Genomic DNA, 17808 nt, shown 5'->3' with positions numbered 1-17808 from the left:
CCTGCCTTTTCCCTGCCCCCACCGGGAGTTCGGAGAACACACAGAGAGAAGCAAAGCTGAGCTGCGCTCTCACAATGCCATTCAGCCTGGAATTCCTCGAGGGTTGCTAAGGGTAACCCTGGGCCATGCCAGCCATTGAAAGAGGTTTCCCCAGACTATTTTTAAGACCTCCTCCTCCACCTCCTCACCACCGAACTGCACTGCTGAATGGGACTGTGGCAGGGCAGTGCTTTTATTCTCACAGCCATTGTGGTCAAGTCCTAAGTGTGCTTTTAGGAACTAGGAGCAGCTCATGAAAATACAGACTGATTTCCCCTCCGGATGAGCGAAATATTAGACCCGGTTCTCTGCCACCACCTTTGAGTAGCTTTAAAAGCATTGCATGGCAGCTTAAGATAACCTTCCTCTGAAACGGTGTTTCCCAAACTTGAGTCTCAAGCTGCTTTCAGACAACAGTTCCCATCATCCCTGAGTACTGGCCCTGCTAGCTATGGATGATGGGTGTTGTAGTCTGAAAACAGTTTGAGAAACTCTGAAATATTTTTATCCTTTTTTCAGTCACTCATGACATTGCATGCAACATTGGGGGTGGGGGCTGGCCTTGTGTTGGCTCTGTTGTGCAAGCCAGAAGCATTGATTTAGCAATAGTTATCATGTTAGCTGTCACTTGTTTAGGGCATGGTCGGAAGCAACCAAAGTTGTGGAAACTAGGCAGCATCTCTGGGCCTGGTGAGTGCCTGGGTAAGTGATCGGTACTCACCATGAGTCCATCTATCTCAGTATTGTCTTCACTGACTGGCAACAGTTATCCAGGTTTCAGGCACGGTTCTCTCCCAATTTTATGTGGAGATGCTGGGAATTGAAGCTGTGAACTTCTGCAGCCAAGCTCTACCACTAAGCTATGGCCCTTCCCTAAAAAAAGAATCCTATGTATAGTCCACGGAGGAAAAGGATGTGTGGAGGACAGAAATGCGGAGGACAAGAATATATAAATACTGTCTTCCTTAGCAATCACTCGTAGCCGAGTAAGATTGTCTTCCATAAACACGGTTTTATCAATGAGTCCATAAGTGACTGTGGAGGCCAATTCTGGATCCACACATCCTTCCACAGTGGGGACATTGGTTTCCGGGCGGGAGTTGATCACGGTGTGGATTTGCCAAGCGTGTCTTCCTCCTAGCATGTTTCTTCCTTGCGTCCTGAGTTCAAGTGTCTTCAAAGCCCATGATACCTTTGGTGAAGGCTGTTCTCCAACTGGAGCACTCGCAGGCCAGTGTTTCCCAGTTGTCAGTGTTTATACTACATTTTTTTGGATTTCCCTTGAGACAGTCTTTAAACCTCTTTAAATACTGTAAGGTTTTCATCGCAAGCTCCTGCTTTTGTGTGGTCAGTAGAAAGCAGAGAATGGGAGTGAATTGACCGTTTCCATAATGGAGGGAAATAAGCACTGGTGTTTCCCCAAAGATGCATTGGGACTGCTGCTGTTTTGCTTCTTCATGAACCATTTGGAGCAGGGAAGTGTGTGGATGATGCCAGTTCATTCATAAGGGTGAAACCCGAAGCTGTCTATGGGGGAAACGGCCAAAGGATCTGTCCAAACTTTGCGGTTTGACAGCAAAAACGGCAAAGAGGATAGTCAGGTAACAAAGGGCCCAAAACACTGAGTCATAAACAATTTGCAGCGTTACCTGTGCACCCTGACGGGGTCCTGTGAGTGTACAGGAAATGTGCCTTGAGGTCGTGGTAAACACCTTGCCGGAGGCATCAACTCAGCGTGCAGTGATAGGAAATACTCTTGCGTTTCAAATTTCTTGGAAAGGCACTGAAAGTTAAGTGCCGGCCTCATAATGCTTTTATGTAAGTCTTTGCTGCGGCCACATTAGGAATATGTGAGCAGCGTAGGAGCAGGGCCATCTTAAGCATATCTGGCGCCATGGTGCAAAGATCCCTCCACCACACACACACACACACCCTGTTTCCCAGAGTTGTCAACCTTTTCCCAAGCCTCTGAGGGGATCACTCTCCTCCCGCGGAGGCTTGGGAGGCAAGCTGCATGCCCGCCAGCCATATGGTTGACGGGGCGCAGCTGGGAGGCCTGCACGGAAAGGGGAGGCCGTCAGCGAAGCCACACAGCTCCCCCATTCACTGGGGCACCCCAAGAGGCCGGCGCCCTGGCGCAACACACCACTAAACCCAATGGGAAAGACGGCTCTGCGTAGGAGACAACTCCAGGGGGCGTAGGTGCTTGGGCACCCACAATAATATCATTGGGGGGGGGGGCACACACAAAGTCAAAGAAAGGCAGGCAGGAAACAGGGTCTCTCTGCCTCAGAGTTTAAGCCCCTCCCTGCCCCAAAAGTGGAAAGAAGCAGAAGCCCAGCAAAGAAGAATGGATACAAAACCATATGGAATATGCAGAAATGGCAAAACTTGCTGGAAGAATAAGAAATCAAGATAACAAACTTTTTATAAAAGAATGGAACTGGTTTATTGGATATTTACAGATAAATTGCAAACAGATAAAAAACATTTAGCAGGATTCTTGTAACAACCTGCAGTTTAACAAGAATATATATTTACAAGAGATAATTAAATGAGCAAGCTGAATGAATTTGGATATGCAGAAGATAGTAAAAAATAATGAGGGGGAAGGAAGTCAAATTTTTAAATGTTAAATTGATTGTAAAACTAGCGAAAATGTATACATTTGAAAAGTAAAAATAATAAACAAAGAATAGAAGGGTGTCTCACTGGATGTGGAAAGGAGGAGGAAGAGGAGCCATCGCCGCAACTTGGATGTGCGACATCACACACACACACCTACAGGAGTGTGCATGTGACATCACATCTCCATGTTACAGCGGGTGGGTACCATGTTACCTGAGGGTGAGATGGCTCCCCTGGTGAGGAACAGTGCAGCATCTTGCAGCAATGGGAAACCTACAGGAAAGAACAAATGCTTCTGTCTGGAGTTTGGAGATCTTTTCCCTGTGAGGAGAGTTGAAAGGATCTGAAGCTTTTTAGTCTACAAAATACAGGATTTTTTTTATAACTATTAAGGACAATATGGAGAAAGTGGTTAAAGACTAACTTTTCCCTCTTACACGTTGAGCAGCAATAGGCTCAGAACAGCCAAAAATGAAGTGCTGTTTCAGAAAATGCAGTATCAATTTATGGAACTCAGGGTGCCACAGGATGGTACTGGCTGCTAGCTAAAACGGCTTTGAAAGGAGAACAGAGAAATTCAAGAGGATAGTTCTATCAGCAGTTTTGTGTCCTGAATAGCTAATTGGGAATGTCCATGGCCGTATACTAGAAGCTGGGCTCACAAGGAGGACAAGTGTTGCCTTCAAGCCCTGCTTGCGAGTTTCCCTGAGGCATTTGCTAGTCCCTGCTGAAAGTAAGGTGCAAGCTAGATGAACCAGATGGTCTGATCGAACAGGCCTCTTCTTATGTTCTTAAGTTCTTATTTGGCTTTTGTAAGGATTACCGAGCAGTGATTTGAGTACTCAAAATGTATTATGTAAATGCCAAATGTTTTCGATGACTGGGGCTGCTACTCGAGTGAACACAGTCATTGAGTGGCGATTTTTGCTGGGACCTCATGGTGTGATGCTGGTGGAACTGAGAAGGTCTCAGTTAGCCTCTTTTGTCTGCCTTGAAGCACGAGGCTTCCTCAAACTATGGTGCCACAGGTGTCCAGGACGTGTTACAGAACTCATTTGCATGAGATTGCTGCTGTGTGATGGGTAAAAACAAGACCATCTGAATCCACTCAGCGTGCTTCAAGCAAAGGTATAATTTGGTCATGTGGTTTAGAGGGTGCAGGAGGCTGAAAGCCCTGGCTGTGAGATATGACGTGGTGGAAAAGCCCAGAATTCATTGTGTTGGCATGTGCATGCATTCAGTTTCTTGTGTGTTGCAGACAAAAGCAGTATTTTGGTGTCTCTGTTTTCACACGCTTGGTGTGTCAGTGCTACGGCAGGGAACATATTGTGCCTCAGCTGTCTAAACAGTGACTGCTGATAGGACCAGAGAGATGTTTCTTCAGATGGTTGGAACCATGAAAGCTCATGATGGTGACCAAAGAAGGCTAATAATAATCTTGCACTTGAGAAGGCCTGGCCTAGAAATGTTGGGTGTCTTTTCATATACATGCCTCAGAAGCTTCCCGGTTCAGCCCTGAGCATCCCCAAATAAAAAGGGAACGCCACATAGCTGCATTTGGGGAAAAGACTTTTGTGCAACATCCTGTTAATGAAGGGAATAGACTGGTCTAGACTAGGAACCGACAGACCGACTACAGTGGTACCTCGGGTTACATACGCTTCAGGTTACATACGCTTCAGGTTACAGACTCCGCTAACCCAGAAATAGTACCTCGGGTTAAGAACTTTGCTTCAGGATGAGAACAGAAATCGTGCTCCGGCGGCGTGGCAGCAGCAGGAGGCCCCATTAGCTAAAGTGGTGCTTCAGGTTAAGAACAGTTTCAGGTTAAGTATGGACCTCCGGAACGAATTAAGTACTTAACCCGAGGTACTACTGTATAAAATAAGTAAATAATGAAAAAAAGGTAGGATATACTGATAAGGCAGTTTTGTATGCTTGAAGGAAGTGGCCATCTATTTGTTTATTTATATATCTTCTATCTCATACTTGTCTTCATTATTTACTTATTTGCTTATTTACTTATTTTATTTATTAAATTTGTATATTGCCCTCCATCCCTCACAGGGAGCCTCACAACAACAAAAAATACAAAATGAGAACACAAAATGCGTAATAAAACAGGAACAAACCAATACGTCCCCGCTCCCATATGCCACAGAAGGTTAATCAGCCAAAGGCCTGGTTTTATAGAGAAATAGTTTTGCCTGGAGCCTAAAGATATGTAATGAAGGCACCAGGCGAGCTTCCCTGGGGAGAGCATTCCACAGACAGGGAGCCACCACAGAAAAGGCCTGATCTCATGTTGCTGCCCTCTGGACTCTCGTGGAGGAGGAAGAAGGGCCTCATATGATGGTTGAAGGGTCTTGGTCGGGAGCAGCATTCCTTGAAGTATTGCCATGGAACCCAACATGTGGGTCTCAGGAGGTCTCCCATCCAGGCACTGACTGGACACAGACCTGCTTAGCTTCCAACAGACTTGGTGGCCTCATGTTCCTCCTGACCACATGTTAAGAATAGCTGCCTTATGCTGAGTCGGTCCATTGGCTCGTCTTCCTTGGTAATGTCTGTCTGTGCACTGGCTGTGGCTCACTAGGGTTTCAGACAGGAGCGTTCCCCAGCTCTAGGAATTATGGGGGCTGAACCTGAGACCTTCTGCATGCAAAGCTCTGCAGCCTGACCCCTTACATTGCTTACATGCCAATTCCTTAGAAGAAAAAGTGATCTCATGGTGACCACAGAATTTCCTTATCATATCTGCTTAGCCTCAAGATTATTGTGGAGGTAAAAGCTTGCATGATTTGCAATATTTGATAAGTCACAGGGATACATCAGTTGGACAATACCATGGGAGAAGTGGTTTGCACACTTAGTAATGGGAAAGAACTCCCTCCCTCTGTGTGTGTGTGTGTGTGTGTGTGTGTGTTTACAGCCGGCCTCTCTTGTCAACACACTGACTTCTTCCCTGTAGCAATGCCAGTGATTTTGCAGAGTCATTGTGTGAATCAGAAATGAAATTTAGTTTCTGAGAAGCCAATGTAGCCTTGTGTCGATACTGCGAATTATTTGCAGGACTGTTTTAAGAGCTTATTGATAACATCTTTCTGAGAAAAGCTGCAGAAATCTGCTGCTCGCTGTCTGCTGCAGGTTATTTGGTTCCCTGGCTTGCTTCCCTCTCACTTGCTCCCATGATTTCCCCTTTGTGTTTGTGTAAGGCTGTTGGCAAACAGGGTAACGCGAGTGTTGACTTAAGGCAGGAGAACAATGATCTCATTGGAAACAATGCTGATTTGGGGGTGAGAAACAGTCTGTGATTCTCAGGGGGCTCACCATCCTTTTTCATAGCAATACTTACCCCTGCTACCAGCCTCTGAGTTATATTCTGCCATACAAAACTACAGAAATGAATGATAAATCTTGGCTCGATTATTATTTTAGCCCTGTGTTGATTGAGTTTTCCAGAATTGTTACCGTTGCCTGAAAGAGAAATGTTCAATTCTAAAGACCTTTGACAGGCAACAAGGAACAATTGGCAGCCAACTTTAAACTCCATCTTTTCCTGATGTCAGGTGTGGGGCTTGTGGGTGTGGTGTGGGGCAAACTGGTTCATGGACCAACTTTGGCCCTGCGGCAGGTTTAATTTGTGCCCAATGGGCCAGAGATTTCCCACTGCTTCCGTAAATGTTGGCACAGGGCTATCAATTAATTGGACGGATATATGCTAATAAAAGAACATCCAGACTTTCAGCTTACAGGTAACTCTTAATTGGGCATAACAGAAAAGTAGCTCAGGGGTGAAAAATCATTTGAGTCAGGTATCATTCAGCCAAGGTTCAGCTTCGCAGGTTTTTGTTTGGAGAGGCAATAAATAGGTGCTTCGTATTTTTTTCTAGATTGTTGCCTTATTGTTGGGTTCTTCTTATTATCGTGATTATTTTATTATGTTATGCATGGTACATATTGCTTAGAATACTAAGTGGAAAGTAAAACTTCAAAATTTTAATAATAATAATAATAATAATAATAATAATAATAATAATAATAGAAGAAGACTCTTGTAAATGTCTATCTATCATCTGTCTGTCTGTCTATCTATCATCTATCTATCTATCTATCTATCATCTATCTATCTATCTATCTATGGTTCTTGGGTAGCTGATAACACCAGAATTGCAGGTTGGACTAGATCAGCAGTTCTCAACCTGTGGGTCCCCAGATGTTGTTGGACTACAACTCCCATCATCCCTGAGCTCTGGCCTTGCTAGCTAGAGGTGATGGGGTTTGTAGTTAAACAACATCTGGGGACCCACAGGCTGAGAAAGGCTGGACTAGATGATCCTCAGAGTTCATTCCAGCTATACAATTCTATGATTTCTGTGTTGGGAACCAGCCTGTGGGACTTTCCAGACCACCCTCCTCACTGGCCCTTCTCTGTGTCCTCCTTTGAGTGCTTCTCTCTGCCTGGAATGGATCTTTGAAATGGGCTAATTCCTCTTGCTTTCCTGGATTGAGAAATGTGAGTAGAAGCCACTGACTTTTGCCAAATATTACTTACTGTCATATCATGGACTGGTTGGATGCAGTAGAATGGTGCAAGGAACCAGTTGGGAACCCCCCCCCCCCCCCAAGGAAGAAGACTCAGAACCAGGGGAGTGGTGGTGGGACAACAAGGAGTGGTCAGAGGGAGAAGACTGGGGAAAGGAGGTGTAGGAAGCTGAAGAGGCTTAGTGAGTGGGTGAGTCTGTGGCAGAAGTCAAGAATCAGAGGAAGAAGCTAAAGAAGGAAGGGGAGGAGACCAAGAGGCAGGGATGATTCAGGCTGGTGAAGAGGCATGGGTGTCTTCCCCTTCCTGCTGTGACAAACTCATCCCCAGAACCAGAAGAGGCATAGAAAGGGCAGAGGAGAAGTTGGCATCACACAGGTGCAGTCTCAGATTGTTTGGGGAAAACCTTGGAGAGGAAGGGACTTCGGCCTTCATTCTCGGCAACTGCTTCATGGGAGCAAGACCCAGTGGCGTAGCGTGGGTTGTCAGCACCCGGGGCAAGGCAAGTAATTTGCGCCCCCTAACCCGGGGCAAGGCAAGTAATTTGCGCCCCCCCCCCGCTGCACTGTCCCTCCCCCAGATAGTCCCTCGCTCTCTCTCCGCACCGCACCGCACGCCTGGCACCCTACCCTCCACAGTGGGCGGCCACCCGGCGGCTCGGATTGGATTCGCACAGCCAGCACTGCAGTGAGAGAGAGTGAGTGAGCCAGGTAGGGGCAGAGAGCTGCGAGTGCGAGCGCGCGCCCCCAGATGTTGCGCCCGGTGCAGCCGGCCCCCCTGCACCCCCCCACGCTACGCTACTGGCAAGACCTGCCAGAGAAGAGATGCTGTGCTCATTAGGCCTGACACTCCGGTGCAGATCCTGTTTTTGCTATATATATAAAGAGTGAGTGCCTGGAGGCGGTTGGAGGATGGATGGCAGCTAATGGATTGAGGTTGAATCCTGACAAGACAGAAGTACTGTTTTTGGGGGACAGGGGGCAGGCTGGTGTGGGGGACTCCCTGGTCCTGAATGGGGTAACTGTGCCCCTGAAGGACCAGATGCACAGCCTGAGAGTCATTTTGGACTCACAGCTGTCCATGGAGGCGCAGGTCAATTCTGTGTCCAGGGCGGCTGTCTACCAGCTACATCTGGTACGCAGGCTGAGACCCTACCTGCCCACGGACTGTCTCGCCAGAGTGGTGCATGCTCTAGTTATCTCCCGCTTGGACTACTGCAATGCGCTCTACGTGGGGCTACCTTTGAAGGGGACCCAGAAACTACAACTAATCCAGAATGCAGCAGCTAGACTGGTGACTGGGGGCGAACGCTGAGACCACATAACACCGGTCTTGAAAGACCTACATTTGCTCCCAGTACATTTCCGAGCACAATTCCAAATGTTGGTGCTGACCTTTAAAGCCCTAAACGGCCTTGGCCCAGTAAACCTGAAGGAGCATCTCCACCCCCATTGTTCTGCCCAGACACTGAGGTCCAGTGCCGAGGGCCTTCTGGCGGTTCCCTCAGTGCAAGAAGCAAAGCTACAAGGAACCAGGCAGAGGGCCTTCTCGGTAGTGGCGCCTGCCCTGTGGAACGCCCTCCCTTCAGATGTTAAAGAGATAAACAACTACCTGAAGTTTTTAATGTGCGGCATCTTAGTTTATTTTTGGTCTTTGTGGAAGCTGCCTAGAGTGGCTGGGGAAACCCAGCCAGATGGGTGGGGTACAAATAATAAATTGTTGTTGTTGTTGTTATAACTCCAACTTGCTCAGTTGTCACCCACATTTGCTCTGGCCCACCTTGGCATGCAGACCCTGAAAGTGAATGCAGCCTTTCGGCTGAGAATTATTTCCTTCCTGGTGAGTGTTGGACTGGACCATTAAGACCTGGGTTCAAATCCTCCCTGTGCCATGAAGCTCACTGGGCTGTCTCTCAGCTTCGTTTCGTTGAAAGGACAAAATTGATATGAAGTCCCTAGCTGTTTGGGAGAGAGGCAGGGTGAAAAGGTAATGAAACAATAAATAAATAAATAAATAAATAAACCAAACTTCCTGTTTTGCAATTAGTAACGTCATAAACTGTGTCACATCTCTTAAAAGTTTAATTTTAGGACACATCATGGAGGGACTGGCTTTTCTGGTAGAAATGTTTGCCCGTGAGTGACAAGTTGTTTTTGCGTCATCATCATTTTTTAAAACGAATTCATGCAACCTTTGAAAGAGCAGTCTCAGTTAAGTAGCTGCCGTCTGATGTCAGAAGCACTGTGTCAGATACATATTGCTCACTGCTATAACCAAAGTTTAAATTAAGACACACTGTGTGACGTTAGAAGTACATAAAAAAACAGATTTACAGCATTTGTACTAGTCGAACTCTCTTTTTGTCTGGGACTTAACCCGGCTCTATTCCTGCCACCCCCCAAGTGATTTGAATCATTTTATGAAATAACTAATGATGCAACCCTATGTCCACTTTCACGGGATTCTGTTTCTTTAAGGTGAATGAAATTTCATTGCAAATGAAATGGTTAGGTTGGGAAAGCATTTTTTACACTGATGTAATAAAATAAAATAAATCCTTGCTGCAGAATTCTAAGGGTTGTTACCAAATGCTGCTCTTATTGCTAATGGACTTCCACTGGTGCAACAGAACTTCCATTTCTTCTCCTCTTCTGTGCAGGCCCCTGTGCTCCTCAAAATGTTTTCCAGAGATTTGGGGGGCTCCAGAGCAGCTATTGGAGTGTGTAGGGAGAGGGAGAGGGAACACTGCTGGTGCTGTATTGGATGCAACCCAACAGCTGTCGTTTCCTTCCATGAATACAACAGTTTACATTCGCAGAGTGGGGCTCTCCCATCTGCCCCTCCCTTCTGTAGCCTGTGCTCACCTGAAAATCTGTGTCTGGAGGACTCTTGGGAACAGTGTGGGACATGGGCTTCAATGTTGGGTGGGGGCTTGGTGGCCATCTCCCACTTTCTGAAAGGAGGAATAGCTTATGATCCAAGCCGGTATCCAAGAAGCTATTGAATTGCTTCTAAAAATACCTTCAGATATGTCCTACCTACGTCAATAGCAGTTCTGCATCTATGTGTCAAAAAGATCATAGATTTGCCACGCATCTACTCAAACTACTGAAACTCAAGATGCACGTAGCTCAGAATACTCTCCGCAGTCACGCAGATGTGTGCTCATTTGCCACTCATGATGTTCCGCACATGGCTATCCCACTATGCTGTGTGGAAATGTTATCCTACTTGGAAATCTGGTATGCTTTTAAGTGGCCCTAAGTGGCAAGTTTAGGGCTGAGGCATTGGGCTCAGTTGCACAACAACATAATGACATGTTTCCGCTATGTAGGTCAGCCGAAGACATATGAGGCCAAGGCTTTTTCTTTGCTTGTGTCTTTGGTTGAACACCAAGTAAGCCAAAGTTAATCTATGCTGGGCACACAGTCTTCCCTTTTCCCCAGTAGAGTGGCTGGGGAAAAGGGAAGACTCTGTGCCCAGCATAGTTTAACTTTGGCTTACTTGGTGCTCTGCCTTATATTTGTTGCAATGTTTTGCTTGCATAGACTGTTTCTTGTTCTTTCAGCAGGTGTGGGTGAGGGACTTCTGGCCTTCAAAATGTTTTTGGGCTCCCAGCTCCCATCAGCACCATGTCCAGCAGTCAGACAAATGGGAGTTGCAACATTTCATGGAGCACAAATTAGCCGCCTTTGCCCTTATATCAAGTTTGTGTCTTGTAGCTGTGGGGTGCACGTGTGTGTAAATCTCAGTTGGTCAACCTCCCAATTTATCATTCAGCCTCCAATTTAACATTCTGGGGGGGGGGGTATTTATTCTACTCTTGTTATCTGAAGCTTATCTTCTTTTTCATAAATCTTCCTCTTTCAAATAATTCTCAGTCTGTGAGACTGAGATTTATCCCTTGTTACCCATTAAGGATTTGTGTTTTCCTAATTGCACCTGGTTGTTGTTTTCTAATGCCCATGTAGCTATGAAAACCATTTGTGTAGTGAGAGTGCCAATTATTTTTTTCTGAGCATAATGATGGAAGTAGAAAATGTGCGGTGCCTCACACACACTGCTCAGCAGGTTTGCAGGTGTCCCATTGCTTTATGTATAAAGGAATTCTTGTGCCTAATGCGAGGGGGGAAAGAGAGAACATTAAGGGGCAGATTATTTTGAAAAAGGGTGGTGCTTCAAATTTATATATTTTTGTGTCTTCTTTTTGTAATCAGTTACTTGCTTCCAAGGTAGGAGTGAACTGAAAAGAAAGCAAAGAGCTGCTCAATAATGGAAGACTTTGGAGTTGCACCTTTTTCATATCCACTCAATAACTTGTTCATTATCTTCGTTATACAGAGGTGTGTGGCATTCAGAATTCACTGCAAGAAGGCAATGGCGTGGAGGAAAATAATAGGCAAACAAGACGGTGTTGGGAGCCTTAGAATTGCTTGCTCTATAAACTTGATTGATTTTGCCTACGATCTATAATAGGGTTGCAATTTCTTCGGTTTGTGCCCGCTGGCTGTCATTGATCCTAAACACACTGGTGTTGCCTGAAGACACATAGGGTCCCAACTAAGTGTGCAGCCAGTCATGACGCACAACCCGGAATATACAGGCTTCCCCTAGGAAATGCAGGTCTCTTCTATCAATGGGTCCCTCACTCTTGACTCCAAGTCTAGAAATCTAGGAGCGCATGGTGGAGCATCTTGCGCAAAGCTTGCATACAACAAAAATTCAATCTCCAGAGCCAACAGATAAATAAATGTCAGAAACATAATGCTTGTCTTTCCAAAACTGCTTGCGGTGTGTAAAATCATGACGATAGCTAATCATGTGAAGGGAGTTTCATGTGTTGGTCCCTATCACTGGCCCTGCCACACTGGCATGGATATGCAGGGAGTGGGGCTAATAATAATAATAATAATAATAATAATTTATTATTTATACCTCGCTCATCTGGCTGGGCTTCTCCAGCCACTCTGGGTGGCTTCCAACAAAATATTAAAATACAGTAATACATTAAAAGCTTCCCTAAATAGGGCTGCCTTCAGATGCCTTCTAAAAGTCTGGTGGTTGTTGTTCTCTTTGACATTGGGTGCGAGGGTGTTCCACAGGGCGGGTGCCACTACCGAGAAGGCCCTCTGCCTGGTTCCCTGTAACTTGGCTTCTCGCAGTGAGGGAACCGCCAGAAGGCCCTCAGCACTGGACCTCAGTGTCCGGGTAGAACGATGGGGTGGAGACGCTCCTTCAAATATACTGTGTCCTACATTGGGGGCAGGGCCAGTAAGGAAATATATCTGGAAATAAACCACTATCTGACATTTAGGAGACATCTGAAGGCAGCCCTGTAGAAGGATGTTAACATTTGATGCTTTATTGTGTTTTTAGTATTCTGTTGGGAGCTTCCCAGAGTGGCTGGGGCCACCCAGTCAGATGGGCAGCATACAAATAATCAAATTATTATTAATAATTATTATGATTGTTTGAAAATCTTCACATGGAAAACAGGCAAAGGGGGCTTATGTTACCCAGCATTATGACTGCCACAGCAGCCAGCTTGTATAATAGACAGGGGCAGCCCCCCCCCTCCACCTGAGGCAAAATGGGAATTGCTTCCTTCTGCCGCCTTCACAGCCATGTCCCAGTCTCCCCTTCCACCGCCACCATGCCCGCCCTCCAACACACCGCAGGAATGCCCTGGCTCTTGCCAAACCCTGGGGGAGCTGGGGTGTGCTTCAAAGTGTTGTTGTTCAGCTTCGCCCCCTGAGGGCAAGGTAAACTTGAGTGGCAATGTGGCATGTGAGAATTTGCAGCAAGACCCAGGGTGTTCTGTAAAGCATTGCCAGAACACCTCCCTGTCGCTGCTAGCGGCAGAAGCGATCGGGCCATATCTTGTACTTCTGCCGCCTGAGGCGAGTGCATCACCCTGCCTCATGGGTGGGCCGGCTCTGATAATAGCATTTCCTTGTAAAACAATTTGATTGTGGTGTTGTTGTTGTTACATGCTCTCAGAGCTTGGAATATCTGGGAAACAGATGTTTGAGCCTCTGTGATTTTGGCCTCACCATTAGCTAACTGAAAAACAACCTACTCTCTGTTTATTTGTGTTATTTGGAGGAATTGTCTGATACGGGTGTAACAGATCAGCAACAATTAAACCGGGAGCTTGCACTGTCACTTTAAAGGCAGCTAAGGGGCAGTTTCAACCTAGCAGTTTGAAAGCATGTCAAAGTGCAAGTAGATAAATAGGTACTGCTCTGGTGGGAAGGTAAACGGCGTTTTCGTGCGCTGCTCTGGTTCGCCAGAAGCGGCTTAGTCATGCTGGCCACATGACCCGGAAACTGTACGCCGGCTCCCTCGGCCAATAAAGCGAGATGAGCGCCGCAACCCCAGAGTTGGTCACGACTGGACCTAATGGTCAGGGGTCCCTTTACCTTTACCTTAAGGGGCAGTTTGCTTTACATCAGGGGTTGGCCACCTTTTGGGGCCTGTGGGCACTTTTGGAAGGCAGGGGAACTATGGCTTGGTGGTAGCTCACATGCTCTGTGTGTTGAAAGCCCCAGCTTTGAATCACTGAGGTATTTTGAGTTATCTCAAGATTGAGCTTGAGCAAGAGGGCTGAGGAAGGCTTCTGTCTGAGAACCCAGACAGATGCTCTCCATCAGAGTATTCAGCACTGAGCTAAATGGACCAACGCTCTGGCTTTGATTAAAGACGTATCAAATGTTTGGCCCCAAACATCAGAAAGATTTCTTCCTTCCCTGCATATTTCCTTGGCTGTTAAGATTGGCAATGAGGTCATTTCTCGGTAGTCCCACTGCCCTCAGAGGTTTGGGGTGTGTGCAACTGCCTGAGAGAGGGGGCTTCTCTGTGGTAGCCCCTAAGCTCTGGGATTCGCTCCCCACAGCAGTGTGTCTGGGACCTTCATTGTGAGGTTTTCACTGTGTGCTAATGATGCACACCTCTGTACTTTGCCTTTGACACCTGAGAGAGCTATTTTAGCACCCACTCAGTTCTCTTCATTGTGATCTGTTTTAATTGTTTTTAATGCTGTGGTTTTTAAATGGTTGCAACCCATCCTGGGACCTTATAGTGAAGGGTGGATAAGAAATCTAATAAACAACAACAATAACAAGCAGTCATGTTCACATGACTGCTTTGGAGAAGCTAAGAGCAGCTTCTTTTCTGCTTGAGGAACACATTGTGTCCAGGATTATATGCATAACTTTGGTGTGTGAAGGCTGTGGTGTTCTTTGGCTCCCTTTCCTTGTCTTCTTTTTGATTAGGAAGGTTACTGCCATGAGGGTTTGTGTCACATTTTCCGTATTGTTTGCAACTGCCTAGTTTTCCTTCAGGACAAAACTTACCAGATAACCCCAGTTAGATGCTTGCATTACACTTTGCTCAGTTACATAATGCAAATTTACAGAGTTGGGAGGTTTCGAGCTGGGAAGGGGGGGAATAGTGTGTTACCATGACAGTGGTCTTGTTCTATCTCAATCTTGTTTGGATACTTCAAGGATGGGGAACCTGTGGCTCTCCAAAGGTTACTGGATTACAATACCCATAATCCCTGAACCTTGGCCATACTGGGTTGTAGCCAATTCTGCTTGGAGAAGACTTGAAGATCTGCTGAAATTTGGCTAATTTTGGTCCATTAATTTTAATGGGTTCAATCCAAAATTTAGTTGGAAACAACCTGCTGGCTGGGACTGATGGGAGTCCAAAAGTATCTCTGGAGGACCACAGGTTCCCTTTTCCTGGACTACCACATTATCTTAGCTTTGGGTTTCTTTGGCTATTTGAGCCCATTGCCGTTACCTTACTGATAAAAGCATCGCAAGCAATCCTATGCATTGGGTTCAGTGCAACATTAGTTTCATAAACTGTCTTATGCTGACAATCTGTTTGTCGTTTTAGCATTTGCGTCAACATCCCTTAAAGCAATGATGAAAAGTGTAGTAACTTTGTAAGTTGCTTCATTCCACCACCACCCAACACAGGAATTAATAAATATTTATTCTTCTCTTCCTCTCTAAGGAGACCAGAGTGCTGTATACTGAAACCAGTAAAACAATATGAAATTGCACATATTCAGTATCCGTTTCACATTTCTCTGAGTGTAGCTGGTGTGTTGCATGATATAGTAGGCAAATACCACTTCCTCTTTGTGTCACATCAGATAAAGAAGCAGTTGTGAAAGGGATAATTAATGTTAAAAGAAATAGCAATACCAGCTTTTAACCCTTAGGCTCTTTAGAAATAAGCCTTTGCAATTTCTAGGAGAAAAGCCAGAGTTAATGGTCTTATTCTGACCAGAACGTCTGCCTTCAAAACTGTTTTTTTAGATGAGTTTGCATTCTTTATTTGCTGACTTCCGCTTTCCTCTCTGAGTAGAAAGAGACGATTTGCCTGCAGTGGATCACTGTGGACTAAAACATCTGCAAATATTACAAGTTTGAGACTCTGCACAAACAATTGGCTTTGTTACTAGGACTGCCAAACCATTAAGGATGTTTTAAATCTGATTATCTGACTTTTAGGGACGTGGGTGGTGCTGTGGTCTAAACCACAGAGCCTAGGGCTTGCTGATCAGAAGGCTGGCGGTTCGCATCCCCGTGACAAGGTGAGCTCCCATTGTTCGGTCCCAGCTCCTGCCCACCTAGCAGTTCAAAAGCACGTCAAAGTGCAAGTAGATAAATAGGAACGCTCTGGTAGGAAGGTAAACAGTGTTTCTGTGCACTGCTCTGGTTTGCCAGAAGTGGCTTAGTCATGCTGGCCACATGATCTGGAAGCTGTCTGCAGACAAACGCCGGCTCCCTCGGCCTATAGAGCGAGATGAGCGCGCAACCCCAGAGTCGTCCACGACTGGACCTAACGGTCCGGGGTACCTTTACCTTTACCATTTTTATCTGACTTTTAACACTTGAACCAGTCAATTAATAGTCCCATACTATATACTCCAGGGACAAATAAGTGTTTTAGGTCTGCCGTTCAGTGTTGCTCATCACTCTTCTTGAAACTTAAATGAGATGTTTAAATTCGATTTTCTTCCTTCTTTATTTTATGGATCTTCCTTCAACTGTGCATTGCCGTAGCTACTTATTTAGACAGCAAGGCATCAGAAACAGCTACAATGACGGCCATAGTAAGGAGCGGAATATTTAAAGCTGCAATCTCATGCACATTAGAACTACTTTAATTGGAGTAACCCCTATTACACTCAGTAGGATTTGTCTGCATGTAAATATGCATATGATCAGGCTGCGTGTGAGAGCTTTCATTTGCTTCTCATTAAGTGTGTCCTGATCTTTGTGAAATTCATTGCAAAAAATGAAAGGGTTCTTGTATTTATGCGGGTTGCTGTTGCTAGGAGCTACCATACAAGTATCAACAATGACATTGCAAGACGGCATGAGCAGGTAAAACACCCAACCCTTTTCTCTATTTCCAGCCCTTAAAAAACCCAGGATGTACTGCTTAGTGCTCCACCTGCAGTCCAGTGCAGATTTACTTGCAACCAGAGTGGCTATGTGTCCTACGTAACAGAGGGCAGCCTTCTACTAGAAAAGCTGTCAAAGGACAGTCCTCTCTTTGAAGGCAACCTCAGTTTGAAGGCAACCTCAGTTTGAAGGCAACCTCAGGAACCTTGAAATTGGCCAACATTTAGTATCAGGACAGGCACGCAGGACAATACACATTAGTCTTCCCATTCTACACTGGTACCTCGGGTTACAGACGCTTCAGGTTACAAACGCTTCAGGTTACAGACTCCGCTAACCCAGAAATAGTACATTGGGTTAAGAACTTTGTTTCAGGATGAGAACAGAAATCATGGCGCTGCGGCAGCGGAAGGCCCCATTAGCTAAAGTGGTACCTCAGGTTAAGAACAGTTTCAGGTCCAGAACGAATTAAGTTCTTAACTGTATTTCTCAATTTTCCTCTGTACATATCAATTAGCATACACAAACCTATGCAACTCTGCATGTTTTGCCTTCAATTCTTATTCTTCTTCTTCGGGTAATGGGTGATGAGGTACCGGTATTTATTCACTTTTAGTTACGTATAAGTGGGCACCCTGCCTGAAATTAATTCCCATTTTAAAAAGGTAAAGGACCCCTGACAGTAAAGTCCAGTCACAGACGACTCTGGGGTTGCGGCACTCATCTTGCTTTTCAGGCCGAGGGAGCCGGTGTTTGTCCACAGACAGTTTTTCCGAGTCATGTGGCCAGCATGACTAAGCCACTTCTGGTGAAACCAGAGCATGCACGGAAACGCCGTTTACCTTCCCACCAGAGTGGTACCTACTTATCTACTTGCACTTTTTGGCATGCTTTCAAACTGCTAGGTTGGCAGGAGCAGGGACCGAACAACGGGCGCTTAACCCTTCATGGGAATTCGAACCGCCGACCTTCCAATCGGCAGGCCCAAGAGTCTCAGTGGTTTAGACCACAGCGCCACCCGTGTCCCATTACTTCCAAGTAAATATGACTAAGGATAATGTTGTTTGACCCAACTATGAGGGAGAGGAAGCGGAATGGGACAAAACAATTATTTTTCAACTCCAGGTTACCTCTGTGGCAGTGGGATGGGTGCAGAATGATTCCCCC

The 17808-nt window shown here is 45.8% G+C and overlaps 1 protein-coding gene across 2 annotated transcripts in view; it reads left to right on the top strand.

Moving 5' to 3' along the window:
• The window catches only part of MAPK11 (mitogen-activated protein kinase 11), a 56743-nt gene that overhangs the window by 9409 nt on the left and 29526 nt on the right, over window positions 1-17808 (top strand). The gene's annotated exons all lie outside the window — the stretch shown is intronic.

This window comes from Podarcis tiliguerta, assembly GCF_965153285.1.
Source record: "Podarcis tiliguerta genome assembly, chromosome: 10".
NCBI lineage: Eukaryota > Metazoa > Chordata > Lepidosauria > Squamata > Lacertidae > Podarcis > Podarcis tiliguerta.
This window is presented reverse-complemented; position numbering and strand designations above follow the sequence as displayed.